The 17,207-nt window shown below is 42.1% G+C and overlaps 1 long non-coding RNA gene across 1 annotated transcript in view; it reads left to right on the forward strand.

Annotated features, from left to right (window-relative positions):
* The first annotated feature begins 6,638 nt into the window (after positions 1 to 6,638).
* LOC147225745 (uncharacterized) overlaps positions 6,639 to 17,207 on the forward strand; it is a 34,200-nt gene continuing 23,631 nt past the window's right edge. Inside the window, exons 1-2 of the long non-coding RNA XR_015107314.1 lie at positions 6,639 to 7,708; positions 15,935 to 16,094. This is a non-coding gene — a long non-coding RNA (uncharacterized LOC147225745). The remainder of the gene's footprint in view (positions 7,709 to 15,934; positions 16,095 to 17,207) is intronic.

The raw sequence follows: 17,207 nt of genomic DNA on the forward strand, positions 1-17,207 counted from the left end.
CAAATCTGTGTTTAGCATGTGTGTTCATGTCATTTGGGTGGTCTGCCAAGTCGATTGAATTCCCACTTTGTGCTAATTGGTGGCACCCCTTCTGCAGAAGATGTGTCTGAGACTCTGGCCTGTGCATTTGTGCACAAATGCGTGACGTTTCAATGAGAGCTGTTTGAGCAAATGTGGCTTTGTGTGAAAAAGGAACAGAATCTCTGGTGACCATCCACACACCACAGGCCCAAGCTGCTGTCTGTAAACATAAATTACATCAAATTAATTGTCCATTTCAATATTAAAAATGTGAGGTTGTTTGGCTTTTATGAGTACTGTTGATGTTACTGCAGTCTATGCCCCGAGGCAATTCAGTTGGAAGAGTTTGAGCAAGAGAAATGCTGTGAAAATATTTTAATTATAGTTTTCCATTTGCATATTAACTTTGAATAAATAAAGGTGCTTGTTCCTCCACTTCTTGTTGCCACTGAAGATAAACCCTGTATAGACAGATAAAAGCAAATACATAATATTATATCCCCTTTTTTTGCGAATACAGAGCAGACTGTGCAATATTTATATCCATAGCATAATGCGTTTTAAAGCCAACCTTTGCCATTGATCAGTAACGTAGAACAACAACAATAAAATACTTGAATATTCTGTTCATTTGACTAACAATCACAGATGTTAGTCAAACTGTGAGAAGAAATGTCTCTGTCTGAGTGAAAAAACACTTCCATCATTATCATCTTGGACACAAATGCTAATCCCTCTGCCATGATAGCCATCTGTGGCTGAAGTGGCAAGACAGAAATTACTGAAGAAAATGGACACAAATAAAATGCTAATTCACCACGGGCTACAAGTGGCTCCCCTCCCTACACACGGCTTGGGGGGCCTCTTGCTTCCCACACCATCTCCCTGTGTTTCACCCAGGGTGCTGCTTGGATACCAGCGGCTGCATCTGAGACCACAGCAGGGACGCAGCCCTCCTATTGGCTTGCCTTTGTTTGCCCTCATGCATGGTATTCACGTACAATTTGAATATATGCAAATTTGGCAGTGGGTCCGCGTCAATGAAAACCTCCACTATGCACCCCAACCCTCTTCCTTAATTTTTTTCCCAGCCCTTGTCCTTTTTGTCTGGCTCCTAACTGCTGCAGTATAGGGGATATCTGTGGGAACTAGAAAAGCCAGACCTGCTCAATTGTGAATTAGGCATACCTTTAAAGAAATAGGGGCCTTTGACATTGATAGAGAAAATATTTATAAAGATGGGACAATTAGAATTATTCTCACTCTAGATTACTTTTTTATGTCTACACTGAATATATTTAAAGCATCACTACATAGTGGTGACACACATCTGACTTTCTAACCACCAAATTTAAGTAAATAATGCAAACCAAAAATGTATAAATATCTGTGTAAATGCTTAACCAGTGTCGAAATATTGCATGCCAACAAATCTAAATATCTCTTCTAATGAAAATATTTTAACAGAAGGGTGCTCGCAGTGCAGCTTATTCTATATAAATCTTTGGATTTTGACCATGAATGTATTATCTTGTAGATGGGACGGCTGTGTGCTCGGTTATCTCTTTTCTTTTCAGGCCAACAGTTTCTTTTCTTCTTTTTCGTTACGACGACATAGACTGCCCCCCGACAGTCTGTTAAATCCTCATATCTGCATAGTCACTGATTATATATAGATGATCAGTTTGATCTATTTGAAGGCTCAGGGGAGGGTGAGGCCAGCCTCATCCTGCTGTATGGTGTTAAGCTGTTTTCCTGGCTTGTCATCATACAGATCCTGGATTTGGATGTCATGAATCATTGCACCGTTGTGCTGTAATCACGCAAATGTGCACTAATTTTGTTTCAGAGAGCGTGTGGCTAGATGATGCCATGGATGACTGACTGGCTCGTGGAAGCAGCTGGGCACTCCACGCATGCACACACATTGTATGTATATAACATCCTTAAATATCAAGTACAAATATATGTGTAAACAGCCAGTGGGGCCAAATCTAAGTAAGATTTCCCAAAGTTCTGTCACATTTTTGTTAGTACAGATCACGTAATGCGACCCCCAGCTTTTATAATTTACCACATAAAATAGACTCAAAGGACAGGATGCTTTAAACGCCTTCGTATAGTTTTATTTTGTCTTTCTGCTGCTCCGAGCGTGCATTTTCACTGGGAGGCCCAGTGATTATAAAGAAGCTTTTGCATTACAAAATCCATCATGCATTTCCACACATGGTTTAGTGCAGGTGACACGGTTGATATTTGATCATTAGTCTGTATTTCGTAGGTTTTTGTAAATGTGTGCATAGACCTCTCACCTCCCCCCCTATGCATTTGCCTAAACATGGTTTGAATGACAATCATGCCCACTGGTGCTGCGCTTGAACTTGACCGGCGAAATTGCCTGGGAAAAGAGGCGCGACTTTGGCCCTTTGCTCCTCTCCTTTATGGAGTGGAGGCTGTTACGACTGATGTCAGCACTCATTAGCATAAAATTCAGCCTGTTTCCAATTAAACAATAGGAGGCAGGAACAACCCAGTCTGTTTGCACATGGTGGCGAGTGAACTAGCATCTCCTCTACCTCACTCTGAGCATCACAAATACCCGCTACATGTAAGTTGAATGCTTTTATGGTTTGGCAGGTAAATGAAAAGTGTTATAATCAATTAATTTATGTTTATCGCTCATTTTTGTGAGTTTCAGTTAGGCCTTGTACCCTCCGCTCGGATTCTGCCTTAAGTTAATTTCAGTTGAACCCAACTGTCTCTTTTGCCTTAATGGTTGAATAATGGTGGTTATGGCACCTGCAAATTGTGTCAGTCATTCACATGAGCACATACATGCATGTGTGCCATTTTTATATTCGATAGCTTTCTTTACTTGGATGCCAATGTCTTTTTTTTCACAACATTTAGCAAACTCTGTGCTCCTTTGAATTATAGGCTATTTGGTTAGTTATGTTGAGTATATCAGTATTCTTTGTCTGTCAAACATACTGCTACTGCAACTCTAAGAGAACATTAATATTTGACATCACAGGTATTTCTTATGTATCCAGAAGCTTTGAGTGTAACTCAGTTAAAACTGCTCTGAGAGGTAGTGAAAATGTGAAGTCGTAATACCAAATCTGACAGGACATCGGGATGAAAGCAAGTACTTTACCTACCTTCGAGATAATTAGATATAGTATTACATTTTGAACATTGCAAAGTTGTTACAGCGTGCTCTGGGAATTGTTTTTTGGTAATATATATTTGGATGGCTATGTTCTGAGGCTTTAGGAGCACAAACATCATCACAAATACAAATTATTGCATTATCTTCCATCATCATGTGGAGGAATGACAGGAATGAGCAAATATTTGCTCCCTGATGGTTTTCCTGTTGTGACCTTTGTCCCCATGTCGGGTCAAGCCTCTTTTGAAGGGCGATCATTACAATTCCCAGAAGTGGCCACTTGAATTGGTCAGTTTTTAACAAATGAGCGGAACAATTCTTGGTCTGTTCATGCATGGCGACACAACAGGCGTACGAATCTGATGGGAAGGAATTCATTTAAGGCGAAAGGTGATGTTTAAAGCACGGGATTTTTGATTTTTCTACCTCCCTTGTGTGTGTGTGTGTGTGTGTGTGTGTGTGTGTGTGTGTGTGTGTGTGTGTGTGTGTGTGTGTGTGTGTGTGTGTGTGTGTGTGTGTGTGTGTGTGTGTGTGTGTGTGTGTGTGTGAGAGAGAGAGAGGGGGCGAGAAAGAGAGTGAGAGAGATAGTAAGATACATTATTTTTATCTCCCAAATACCTTTGAATAGTTGCAATATTCCATCTGTCACTGCACACAAGTACAAAAACAAGGCTGTCCGTGTGCAGTAATACAGTAAAACAGTGGTGAATGATGCATATTAATCAAAAATAGGCCATTAACTGAAATTTACGAAGGATGGTCAATTGAGGAAATGAAAAGAACAGTAGAAAATCGTGCTAAATTGAATGGATTATAATATTTAGTCTAATGGTTTGGTCAGTAAATCACTGCAAATTCGCCAAATATTGGAGAGGAGTCAAAGTGAAAGTAAAAAAAAGATAAAACAAACAAAAATGATAAGATGTAAGAGAATCAAGTCACATGAAAATAATTTCTGAAAAATGTTTTGATTATATAATTGTCAATAAATCAAATGGCTGAATGGGGTTTTAAGAGAGATTATTTGTTAAGTATTTTGCTTCAGAATTTCTACAGGTGCCATAAATATAGCTCTGATAAGCGGGAAATCACAAACATGCATAATGATACAGTCACATGGTGCCTTCATATCGAGGATTTCGTTTGAATAGAACGAAGCGGCGTTAAATCATCGTAAAATATGCACTCTGATTCAAACGACAACATTTCACTACATTTAGGAATCAAGGAAAGAAGCCTTAATGGTTATTGATCGGTAAAACTGAAAGGAAACGATATTCGGCTCTAAGGTTCATCCTTACACCCTGCGGAGAACTGACGTTATTCTTATTTCCTAATTTCATTCGAGGTAAATGTATTTTTAAACACGGGATTGCCGCCGCATTCTACTTTTGTTATCTCTATTGCAGAGCGGGGTAAAGAATAATCTCACCAACAACTCAAACACAATGCTTGATTAATTACCTCAATCCACGCACAAACACGGAGATGAAGACAAACCAATCAAATCAGGGGTTCGTTTGAATTATTTAACAACACTATGAGCCCAATTTTTAATTCGAGCGCAGATTCTATTATTCCCCCGACGTTGGTAATATTACATATTGAACTGCTGCACATTTCTGTCATTGAGTAATGATAATAATAATAATAATAATAATAATAATAATAATAATAATAATAATAATAATAATAATAATGATGATAATAATAATGATAATATAATAATGCTATGCAATTCCTTTCAAACTATTGATATTTTTCGTGAATGATTCTGGTGTTTTGTCAAAGGCAACACCCTTTTTGTAACCCATTCCGACTAAAATCTTTGTTTTGTAACAATGTTTTTATTTACTACAATAGGTGCAAGTGCTACTACTGATGAAGAGGACCCCCCCTCCAAAGATTTGGGGGCGGTGGGGTTCCACTGCATCGCCTTTATCCATATCATCCTGTGGGATTATATTGATACTATAGGAGCAATTGTTCATTTGCGATAAAATTTGGTGAATCTTCTGATCACCAAATGACCTTTTTTCTGACACTGATAATCATCCTAAATGCGCAAATTCATCGGGTTTCGTTGAAACGAAATGAAAAAAAAAAAAAAACGTCGGGGGCCTCCGCCATCACCTTTATTTACAGCGTGACTTTGCGACGACTTTATTGCATCCAGACCCTTTTTCATCTCAGGCAGCAATTCCCCTGCATTTGTAGTTGCAGGGTTATAAACGTGTTATAAACGGGCTTTATGGATTTAGGCCGGCAGAGCTGCTTCCAGGCCCCGAGCTGCAGTTCTGCCGCCTGGCCGATAGATGTCGCTCTCACTCGAGGATCTCGTAGGAGGTTAGATTTGCGATGAGGACTGTCTGGATCACACTCAGACACACAAAAAATGAATTATTTCAGTGTTTGTCGGATGATATTCATATTATAAGCACGTGGCTTATACTGTTGATGCGTTTATTACAAATCAACTAACTGATATTTTCGGCCCATAATGGAATTCTGTTTCTAATCATAAGCTTTTTGTACCATTTAATATTTCAGTATAATTTAATTATACTGAAATATTAATTAATTATACTAAATTCAATTTTAGACTGTTCTCCGTGGCATCGTGTGTTTTCAGAATTGTTTGCCTATTTTTGCTATTTAGTTTAGTCTCTATCTGTCTCTCACACAGAAAGAAAAGACACACATGCACAGACACATATGTCTATACATGTATATACTGTAGGCCTATCTATATGTGTGTAGGTATCTTTGTCATAGTAACTTATATATTTGTTTGTGTGTGTTCGTGTCATTATGAGTGTGTGTGTGTGTGTGTGTGTGTGTGTGCTTGTGTGTGGATGTGTGTGTGTCTTTTAAATGCACACACAGTATCCTGTATTATTCCTGTAGCACCCCCAATATTTTTTATTGTTTTCTGTATGGCTTATCTTCTATTTTGCCATAAGACCACCGACACCCACACACACACACACACACACACACACAATCACACACACACAATCACACACGCGCGCAGACAGACACACACACTCACACACATACACACCACACACATAATCACACACACTCAAGCACACCCCTTCGCAGAGACAAAATGTTTAATTTTCTTTCTCATATCTGCGTCGAAAGCCCCACGAGAGGGTCGTGGACCGCGTCCACGGCCGCATTGGATAGCGCATTTGGAATAACCTATCCCGGCGCCTGACGTCAGCACGGTGTGGGGTTACGATCATTTCAAGGGCCAGTCGTGATCCACGGAGCAACTACTTCCAGCTGTGTGTCACCACAGCCCACGTTTCAACCGGTCTCCTGGTCGACACCGGAGTTTATGGTCCGTTCTGACATCTGGCACCTTCTTTTTTGGGAGCTGGGGGGTGGGGATGGGGGCGTCACGTACAAGAGGAGCGGTGCGTAAAGCTGCGTGGACCGCAGGAGCTTTGGGGAGGCGTGGGGCGCTATTGATGCTGCGGCAGCGGCCGCATCACACGCACATCACCACCGTGCGTACTGCGACCGTAGCCCTAGAAACCGGTTACGCGAACGGAACCCTAACCCAGTCCCCAACCCTCCGTGCCGGAGCCTGCGCTGGCACCGGAGCGCAGCAGTCAAGAGCGGTGGACACCTCAACCCGGCGGTTCTAGTCGCCACCTCCATCCAAGGGAATTGTAGAGACGGAGGGTGAAGCTTGCCGTGGAACGTGGGGTGAGGGGGACGGAGAGGATGGCGGCGTGAATCCCCTTCTGTGGGACTTCTTAACAAGACCGTAAAGGCGCATCACCCCACATTCAGTCAAGTTTGGCTCTGCTGCATCTTGACACCCTAAAAGTCCTCCGTGTCTCGCTCCACCCGCCTCTGCGCTCCACGGGCTGCATCTCGACCACGTCCCTCAGGCTGTGCCAAAAAAGAAAAAAAAAATGTCGACGCTGTCCTTCGAATAGAACAATGGACTCTACCTCGCAATGGTTAATGTAAAAAGGATTTTCTTGCGGGTGTGGAGGGGTCCATAGAACCGCCTGTGGTTGCATGCAGAGGAAAGCCAGGGAGGGGGTGGGTTGGGGGTGGAGTGGAGTGGAAGGTGCAACCTGCGACAGCAGCAACCCGGCACACACTGTCATCCGAGTCTGGTAAGGATGAAAGGGGGGGATGCTGAAGAGGATGCTGGCCCGCGGCGGAGTCTCGGCCTCGGCGTGTGTCTGGTCAGTGAAGCAACAGTAATGCCATTTTTTCACGTTTTTTTCTTCTTTTTTTTCTAAAAAAAAGCCCCCCAGCCCTCCTCCGCATGGATCGAGTCATCTTGAAAGTTCACCTTCGGCTGGTGAAGCCTTGCGATCGCCTGGATTTCTTTCTGGACTCCAAATAGTCTATTTTTTTGTTGTTGTTTTTTTTTAATTTTTTTATTTTTTTACTTTTAATGAGTTGTACTTTTCAGACGTAAAATCCTCCAGTACCAAACGGACTTGAACGGGAGCTCCGGGATTTGCTCAGAGTTGAAGGCCTGTAAGTATTTTAATAATTACTTTTTTTTTTTTAAATAGTAGTAATAATCATGTTATCACAGGAAAATAGTAGATGATAATTTTCCCGGCGCAAAAGCGACAAATGTCGAGCACTTCGAGTGAGAGAGAGGTCAGTCACAGCAGATGCTGAGCGGTGGCAGGCTGCTCCGGCGCATTCAGGGCTGATGAGGCGGGCTAAGAGGCTCCAGAACCGGCGTTTGTAAAGCAAACAGTTGTGTGATTGTTAGCAGAGCCTGGGAAAAATTCCCCTCGGCTGGGAGGTGGAGGGAATTGACGCCAGAGCCTCTTGTTAAGCGGACCTGTGTGCTCCCAGACAGCATTGTGATGCTAATGAACACCAGTAAGTTGTTGAACTTGATGTTGACTTTCTTTTTTTTTTCCTCTCTTTGGAGGATTTTCTTTCTTTTTTTCTCTCACCCCCGCTACTCCCACCTTTTTGGTCACTTATTTGTGGGAAAATCTTCTCCAGAGATACAGTGTGAAATTAATTATCAGGCCTTTACAGCAGACTGAGAGGGAATGGACACATACTTTTATTCAGCTTTAACGTCAGTTACGTTGTTAAATTAACAATTTCCTGGGGAGCTTCTTTTTTTTCATCACAGAATATACACTGAAATGGATATCATCTAATTCAAACCTTAATGAATAACTCATATATTTATGCTTTGAGTGCATTTGATACCACCATAATATATCTAAAATTGCAACATGTGAGAGTGAAATGGTTTGATTCTTCTTTGAAAATCTTTCAAACCATCGCATGGTATATACAATTTTCTCATCTTTTTGGCTGATATAGTGCAACAGGTGTAAGTTAGGCCTGCTGTGTAATTGCAGTGACAGCACCCACAGCCACGTGTCTCTTCCACGTCCCGCCTGAAACGATGGAATTGAACGCAGCATCCACGCAGCTGCATTCATCTCACTGTCACGTACAGGAAACGAGGAGTTTAAAATTGAATATCAAACAAACACATAATAACAAATCCAATCGGATATCCAAGTATGCACAGTATATCATCAAAATTTAGTACAGCTTTAGAGGTACATCTTCATCTGAGTGTCAAAACTAAAATCGCGATTTGTGAGACTTGATTGATGGTTAACACATTTCATTCATTCGTGTTCAATGAAGTGTTTGACGTAACTTCAGTCTACAATCCAACCCCATTCCCCGTGCCTGTAGTGTTTTTATATTATTCTGTGACATTTTTAAAAAAATACCCGATTGTGTTTTTTACGAGTCTATGCAAACGTTTAGTTCGATGTCACGAATCCCAAGCCAGTCTTTTTTTTGCGCATCGTCCATTTTCATTTCAGCACCAAGGACAGAGACTTTTGACTGGCAGAGGTAGACTGAGATGCAGCCCCGCGTTTTCGTTTAACATCTTTGAATATAATTTGTAGACAATGCTTGTGTATTAAGACGGCAAAATGGACGTGGTGCTACTTATTTTTTATTTTCCGTCGTAAATGGGGGTGAATTTAGAAAACAGCATCCAAAATTGTAGTTTCGATTTACTCTCCATACCTAAAATTACAATGGACCAATTGAACAGAATAGAATAGAATAGAATAGAATAGAATAGAATAGAATCAAGGTGTTGGAACTCGTGTCATCGCACGCCTGACTGAACGATGTGCGTGTCAGGATGTGACGCAGGTCGGGGAGGCGTGTTCTGATTCAGGGCGTCTGAGGATCAATTAGCCTTTTGTTAATGTACTGTAAAGTTTACAGTAAAGACAAAGAGACTCTCTTTCGCAGTCGCTCTTGCACACACACACACACACACATACACACACACACACACACACACACACACACACACACACACACACACACACACACACACACACACACACAAGCACACCCCTTCACAGAGACAAAATGTTAAACGTTCTTACTTTTAATGCATTGTGGTGCGCCACAATATAAATTATTGTATGTGTGTCTGTATTTATACAGACACACATACATATACATATACCTACATATAAACACATATATGTATACACCCATATATGTATATATATACTATACACACACACACACACTCACACCTTCACACACACATACACACACACACACACACTTACACATACGCACACACACATACACACACATATATATATATATCTATATATATAGATATATATATATAGACAGACAGCAAAAGATACAAAGTTTTTCTTGTTTATTTTATATTTTGAAAAAGGAAAGTGTATTGTTATTGTTCATAAATAGCTTCGTTTTTCTCGAATATTCCCCTGCCACACTGTGAAAGGCAGTCGGATTAAAATACGGAAGATATTTACGCGCGCGTAAACTGGAACGTACGCACACACTCACATACACACGGTGCGTATTCCTGAACAGATGAGGATAATCTGTTTGAGGTGAGCGCTTCTCTCCATTTTATTGAAAATATTTAAAAAAAATCATCTTTATTATAATCACTCCTTACATTCACGCAGGTCAATGCTACCAACTGATGTTTTGCATCTAATCTACTTGTTCCAGTTGCCCATTTACTTGATCAGACGTGCAGATATTTTCACCTGAGGGTGACATCAAAAACAGATATTTATATATCATAAAACGAAAAGATACATAATGGCAGTTTAATTCCAACCCAGTGCTCGCATCCTCTGACCTCCGGGTTCTCACTGCTCCTGTGCGTTTTCATTGGAGTAATATATTTGTTATACAAATAAAACAGCGTATATATGCCCAAAATAATCTCTAGTGCGTCTGAGTTGAGTAAATTCTCAATGAGGTTGCGTTATTGTTGTTGTTACACTGACTCCTCCATTTTGGCGCGGGATGTAGTTAATATGTGAGAGGAGTGATGGGTTTGTCGTCTTATATAATTATGATTTGCTGGACGGTAGATTTCAAAAATTGACCTTCACACACACACACACACACACACACACACACACACACACACACACACACACACACACACACACCGGATTGTGGTCTGGACTAGCGTTAAAGCAATCCGAGGCGTCTTGGCGTCTATGGCGGGGTTTTCCCCGCACACGCCCGCTTGTATCCGCTGGTCACGCAAACTGGGCTCTCCTGACGTTTCGCCTCTCCCCCCCGGCGGTGTGACCCCACGGCCTCCGGGGCCCATCTGACACTCATCGCAGACGGGGGCTCGATCTACTGATGCTTCTCTTCCCCTTCCCCGGGTTGGCGGTATTTATTTTATTTTATTTTATTTTTATTCCTGGCAGCCGATGGACACGCTTCCTCGGTTATTATCCACACACCGTCTTTGCAATGTGGGGTGATGTTCCCCCGGGTCGGCAGGACCTGAGAGGTGAGCTCCCATCACCGGAGTGAATTTGAATTCGTGGAACTGTTACACAACGTGCACTGGCTTATTCTGGATGAGAGCGATGCTTCGCTTTGTACTTAAATGAGTATGTTTCAGATTATCCATATTAAAGAGGAGAGGAACACACACATACTATTCTTCGCATTGATCATGATGTCTCCAACTCATCCAGGCTCTCCGTGACAGGCTAGGATGCTGGTACTTCCTCCCAGCAGTTGTTGACATTTAGCTGCAAACCCCCTTTTTCTCCACCGTCCGCTTAGTATGCCTTTCTCATGCTTTTCAAACAATTCGCGGATTAATCCACTCAACGCGAAATCCTCTCATTGGTCTAAAATGGGTCGATGCGAGCTGGCATTTAGAGCAATAATAAGTCGGTCCGAAGAAGGTTTGTTAAGGTGTCTGTGTGCGCGTGCGCGTGCGTGTTGTCTTTGCCACGCTACGGAGGGTGTTTTTATTTTTTATTTTTTATTTTTTTTTTGAGGGGGGGGGGGTGACTTGAGCCCGCTCCTCTTTTTGGAGTCGGCGTTGGGATGACAGGTGAATGTGTCATAGTCCTTCTGCAGCTGAATGACTTCACCTTGCAGATGCTCCACTCGGGCGGCCCACTCTTGTCACGCAGGGGTCGCGTGGGGGGGGTCAAAGTTCCCATCGATAATCGCGTTATAATAAAAAGCTGGTGACTATTTTTTTTTCCACGGTGACATGCCCCCTCTGACGCGCCGTGCGTGCAGGTGTGGAGACACTTGATGCGTAAGGACGGTTATAACGGGTTATTACCAGTAACCTTCCTAGTGCATTTGCACAATTACGTATACGGTAGTGAGAGAGTGAGGTAGGGGGAGGGTGGGGAAAGAGCGAGAGAGAGAGAAACACACACACACACGCACACACACACACACACACACACACACACACACACACAGCGAGAGAGAGAGGTGCGCATGCAGGCGGAATGCAATGGCTCCATGTGACCACAACACACGCAGCGCCGCGCGCCGGCGGCCCCTTTAAGAAACATGGGTTAGTTTTTCTCTTTGGTTATCTAGCTGTATGAGTTTATGTAATTTCATAAAGCTAGAGAACCGAATGTATAAACTAATTCCGCAGACGTCACGGCGGAGCGAGACGGAACCGACCTGAGGATGGGGGATTGAGGTTGGGTAGGTGGGGGGGAGGCGGCTGCTGCCGGAGCGGATGGATGGATGGATGCAGCCCTCACGGAGGACTGGAAGCCCTCGGCAGCGTCCGCACATCGCATGGGGGGGGACGCCTCCTTTTTCTTGGACGTATGCCGGTGCAGCTGGGATCGCAACCGAGGCGGGGGAGGGGGAAGGAACAGGATTCCGAACGCGAAATGTGTTTCCGTGGATGCGTGGAGTGACAGTTCTTATCAGCCGAAGAGAGGCTCCATTCAAACAGATGATGAGGAGAAGAAGGAGGGGAACTCTGCGTGTTGCCTTTCTCTTAATGGAGGAAAACTGCCCGTCAGTCGAACGACAGTGGCTCATAACTCGCATTTTAGGATGTTTTCCTATTGATGGTGTTGTTAATTGGATGCTGTACAACGGGACGTTAAATGAAGACGGGTTGTAGCGGCGGAGGCGTCTGATTGGACGATTGCAAGGAGTCACGTGTTCGACCACTAGCCCTCACCATCCCCTTGCTGCCTGTGTCTTCCCGTGATGTAGAACGGAGGATGGATAGTTGAAGTTTTCGTTTTTAACGTGGCTGTGTGTTTGCAAACTCGTCCGTGATTTTGACTCAGTTTCACTGTTGGGAGTGAATTGACAGTGCACTGTAGCAGATATGTAGGGCAGGCACGGAAAAGATCCGGAAAATGTAAAGGTCACCAGTTTGTCACAGATGATGAAGTGGTAAAAAAGGACAGCTAGAATTCAGATGATGTTTGTCAAACAGATAGTATATTATGCCGAGATTTGGTTTGACTGACACATTATTTTTCCAGTTCCACATTGTTGTGCAAATCAAGGGAAAGATGCGTATGCATTTGTAGCACATCAAAACAAATGTTTTCAGTGAAACAACTGTGCTCAGTAACAGTATTTGTGTGTGTGTGTGTGTGTGTGTGTGTGTGTGTGTGTGTGTGCGTGTTTGCACGCGTATGTAGCTGTTTTACATTTTAGGAGAAAGCAAATGTATTCGTGACAACAATAGGGGAGGAACTGGCCCGTTATTTTATGCTCTGGCGGGGCTCCTCGTCTTTTGTTTTTAATTTCCTCCCTTCATTACAAATCAGCTATTTCCTGGTCCTGGAATGCTTCTTGATGTTGAATTAGACCCGACTGAATTTGAAAGAGAGCAACTCTGTACATGCTGCTAAAGCTGTAGCTTCCCGTGTGGGCACCAGGCTGTGTGCAATGACACACTGCTCAGTGCTGCTCTCATAGGCGCTATCCTGCTGCGTCACACACCACGGCAGGTGGAGAAGGAACTAGCATGATGCTGGCGCAAATACGTCTTCTTTTTCTCTCAGGCCTCTGAAATTAGGGAGACGTGCCACTTGCCACGGTGTTTGCCTCAATTGTCTTCCAGTGTTAGAATGTGATTTCCAGACACACACAGGTGCATTGTGCAGAAATAGCCGCTGGTTGTTCAGAATAGCAATATAGATGACATCAGTGATCATTTCAGGTCATGTGTGCGAGCTCTACAGTTATACTTGTTGTTTATTGAAGAGCAGGGAATATCACGACATAAGCACCTTGATTTACAATGCACTGCAAGGTGACGGACTAGGTGGGCAATATCATTATTTACAAGCTACATTTTTCCACAAAAGCATACGATTTTAATTATATTTTGAGATGATTTCCTGTTTATTTTGGAAAAAAAAACATATTTTGAGTGATTCACAGACTTTGTGCATATCTTCAATTTTAACTGTATTTCCACTATGACAGTTTGCTGTGACATGCAATGAATTTCAAACTAACAGCACCACCCACCCAGCTTTGCCCAGTTGCAGTGGAAATTAATGCATTGTTGAAGGGTAATAAATGGAGGATATGGGGAGAGCCTTTTGAGATTGAAATTCAGTCTGGTGAGTGACTGAAAAGCAGGCTAGACGTCAGTATTCCCACATTAATATGTATCTGTCTGGGCCCTTTCCACCATCAGGAGGAGGCCCTCAACTCCAGATGGAGTCCAGTCTAGTCTAGTCTACAAACACCTGCCACTGGGAAGCATTACATGATTTATTGTCTTCAAAAGGGAGTCCTCCGTTTTTTAACATCTATATGAAATTGAGGCGCATCTCTGATTTACTTTTGTAATCACAGTTATAATTCAGAAATTAGGAAACACATAAAAAGGGCTAATTAGAGAGGACAAATGCATTTGACGACGTGTGTTTAGACAGAGGGGGTGTGAATGTAGTGATGCTGTGGGTTTCTAGCCAACCTGTCACAATTGTTGCCTTTCCCGCTGAAGCTTCCCAGTCATGTGTTTCCTATCTTTCCTCTCTCCGTAATGTTTTGATAACATTGAATATTTTCATCATATATTTGCCGACTTGCATGAATGTTGGTGTTGCTTCTCCACAAAGATGTTTGAACAAAGCATCCAATACGCAGTCCTTTACACAGCAGAGCCATTATTTTAGGTTTACAGCCCTGCTGCATTTCCAAGCCACCATCCTATAGATGTTATCTTGTTTGTGTCACACACAAGATTGCAGAGCTGTGTGTGTGTTTGTGTGTGTGTCTATGTATGTATGTGTAAGTGCGTGTTGCGTGTGAGCATGTGTGCACATGTTATTGTACATTTCTACATGTGTCTCTGTGCATTTTTTTGTTTGTGCTATAGTACTGTATGCTTAATGTGTTTTTTGCTACACAGCATGATCATCCCAACAATTTTCAACTGATGATAAAATTATTTCATAATGACTCATACTTGCGAGTTATTTTGGGAAATATTTGCTACATCCGATTTCATCATTACTACTAGTACTACTACTACTACTTCTACTACTACTACTAAATCTATTGTTTTTGTGACATTTTGCTTTCAGATCGGAAATTATTCATAATTTTTGGTCTACTTGATTCCATATCATGAAAATCCATTTTCCATTTTTATCTACTTTCCATTATCATTTTACCTTGAATTGCAATGGCCTATAAAAACCTTTTCTCTGAACTTATGAATTCTGGGTCTGGTAGCCTAGCAACAGCCTCTGACCCATGCAAGGGAAAGAGGAAAAAAAAACATTGAAAGGCTGACAAGCAGGCTGCAAACCCGTAAAGGACGTCAGATTTCAGTGGATGTAATCTTTGAGTATTTAGTGTAGTCGCCTATGACTTAAGTGTGTGTGTTCCGAAGAGATTTCTATTGTCATACTATTACTGAGGTCTAGGATTATGACATTTCCGAATATTGTTTCCTGAAGATACTGAGATCGGCCCATTCAATTTGATTCTAAGGTCATTAACATATTTATTTGATATTCTATTTTATCTATTGATCTCTTATCAGATTGAAATTATAATCCGTGTAAGATTTCCCATTCAATGCATCCATAAAATATGGTATTTCCCGAAGTTTCTTTTTCTGCCACGAGACAAGAAAAGCTCAATTCAGAATGTCCTCTTTTAATTGATTTTCAAATAATGTTTAACAAAGAATTAGATATTCTCAGTAAAATGTAAGATAGTGCATACATGAATAAGGTGGTGATAATGAGGTTTATCTCCATATCAGGTTCCTAAAGGAACTCAAGTTTGGGAAAATGTCCTCAATGTGTCTGGGGATAAATCAGGCGCATCATGGAGTTCACAAGCAGCTGAGGAAGTAGATCTTTTCTCAAATAAACATGTGTTGTTTTTTTTCAGGGACCTGTCGAGTGCATGCAGACACCCAGTTACCCAGAAGTAAACACGCACTTGCGGCAGCAAGTGCGTATCTGAACCTGCGAGACAGCAGGATATAGCAGGGGCACACGCAAACACCTAAAGTGAGGAACCAAAGTCACCCCTCCGAATTCTATGAGAGGTAAAACTTCAAAATGAGCTCCTTCATCGTGTGATGACAACATCAGACTGCTAAGCTAATCATGTGTTTTTAAACGCATTAACCACTATAGATAGAGTAACTAATCTGAAAAAAAAATCAAATATTTGAAATTTGGATGTATTCTCAAGTCTTTTCATTTTATCGATCATATTCAAAAGGGGTAGCCAGAGTGAAATGCACTCTCTCACTTCTCCATTATCTGCTGTTGTTATCTATTCATCTGTTTTGTCATGTCTCATCCAATTTGTTTGATCCTTTGGTTTTGGCAGATAAGACGTATAGCCGCTTGTGTAATCTGTATCTTAATTCCTTTGTCCATGCTTTTATTCTTTCAAGGATACATTAGGGTTGAGCTGGTGTGTTCATAAGGCGTGCTCATGTGGAAAGACTGGCAGGGTGGCTAAATCTCTCACTTCTATAACTCCCTTTCCTCCCCTCTTTTCTCACTCCACATCACACTCGCTATCTTTTTTCCTGCAACCAAGTGAGTCCTCATTTACTTCCTTGTACGTTATTAATTTATCCAAGAGCAGTTTTTGGTACAAACTAGCATCCTCAAAAAACCCAGCAGGGATTGTACAATGGCTAACGAGATGCCAAATCCTGGCAATCCTGTAACATGGGCTTTGTGGTTTTTCTTTTATTATAGTTTCTCATACTGAAAATGATGAAGACCTGAAACCAGGACGAGGTCACTTACTCATTTTCCTCCCAGCTTCTCTCCCGGTGTTGAGTGACATAACTCAAGATTATCTTTGCCATCCTACTTGCTGCTGTAGCCAGCCATCAAGGCCGAGGAGGCGTGTGCATGTTCAACCTCCTGCAGAGAACAAAGTTTCATAGTGATGGAGAGAAAGTTTGAAGAAAAAAATAGATGGAAAATGAGAGAGGGAGACAGAGAGCGGGGGAGAGACGGAGAAAGAGAGAGAGAGGGAGAGCAAGAGAGAGAGAGAGAGAGAGATAAAGCTATCCACAGAGATTAGGGTCCTTCATCAGGGAGAAACAGAAGAGAGGTTTTTCTATTTCCCTCCAGGGTTGGATGAGTGGTGTGTGACATTGGCCTAGTTCTATATGAGCATGCCCCCCCAAGAG

The sequence above is a fragment of the Fistularia commersonii genome, chromosome 16, assembly GCF_037954325.1.
Source record: "Fistularia commersonii isolate RoL2024-O1a breed Wild chromosome 16, RoL_Fcom_v1.0, whole genome shotgun sequence".
In the NCBI taxonomy this organism is placed as follows: Eukaryota; Metazoa; Chordata; class Actinopteri; order Syngnathiformes; family Fistulariidae; genus Fistularia; species Fistularia commersonii.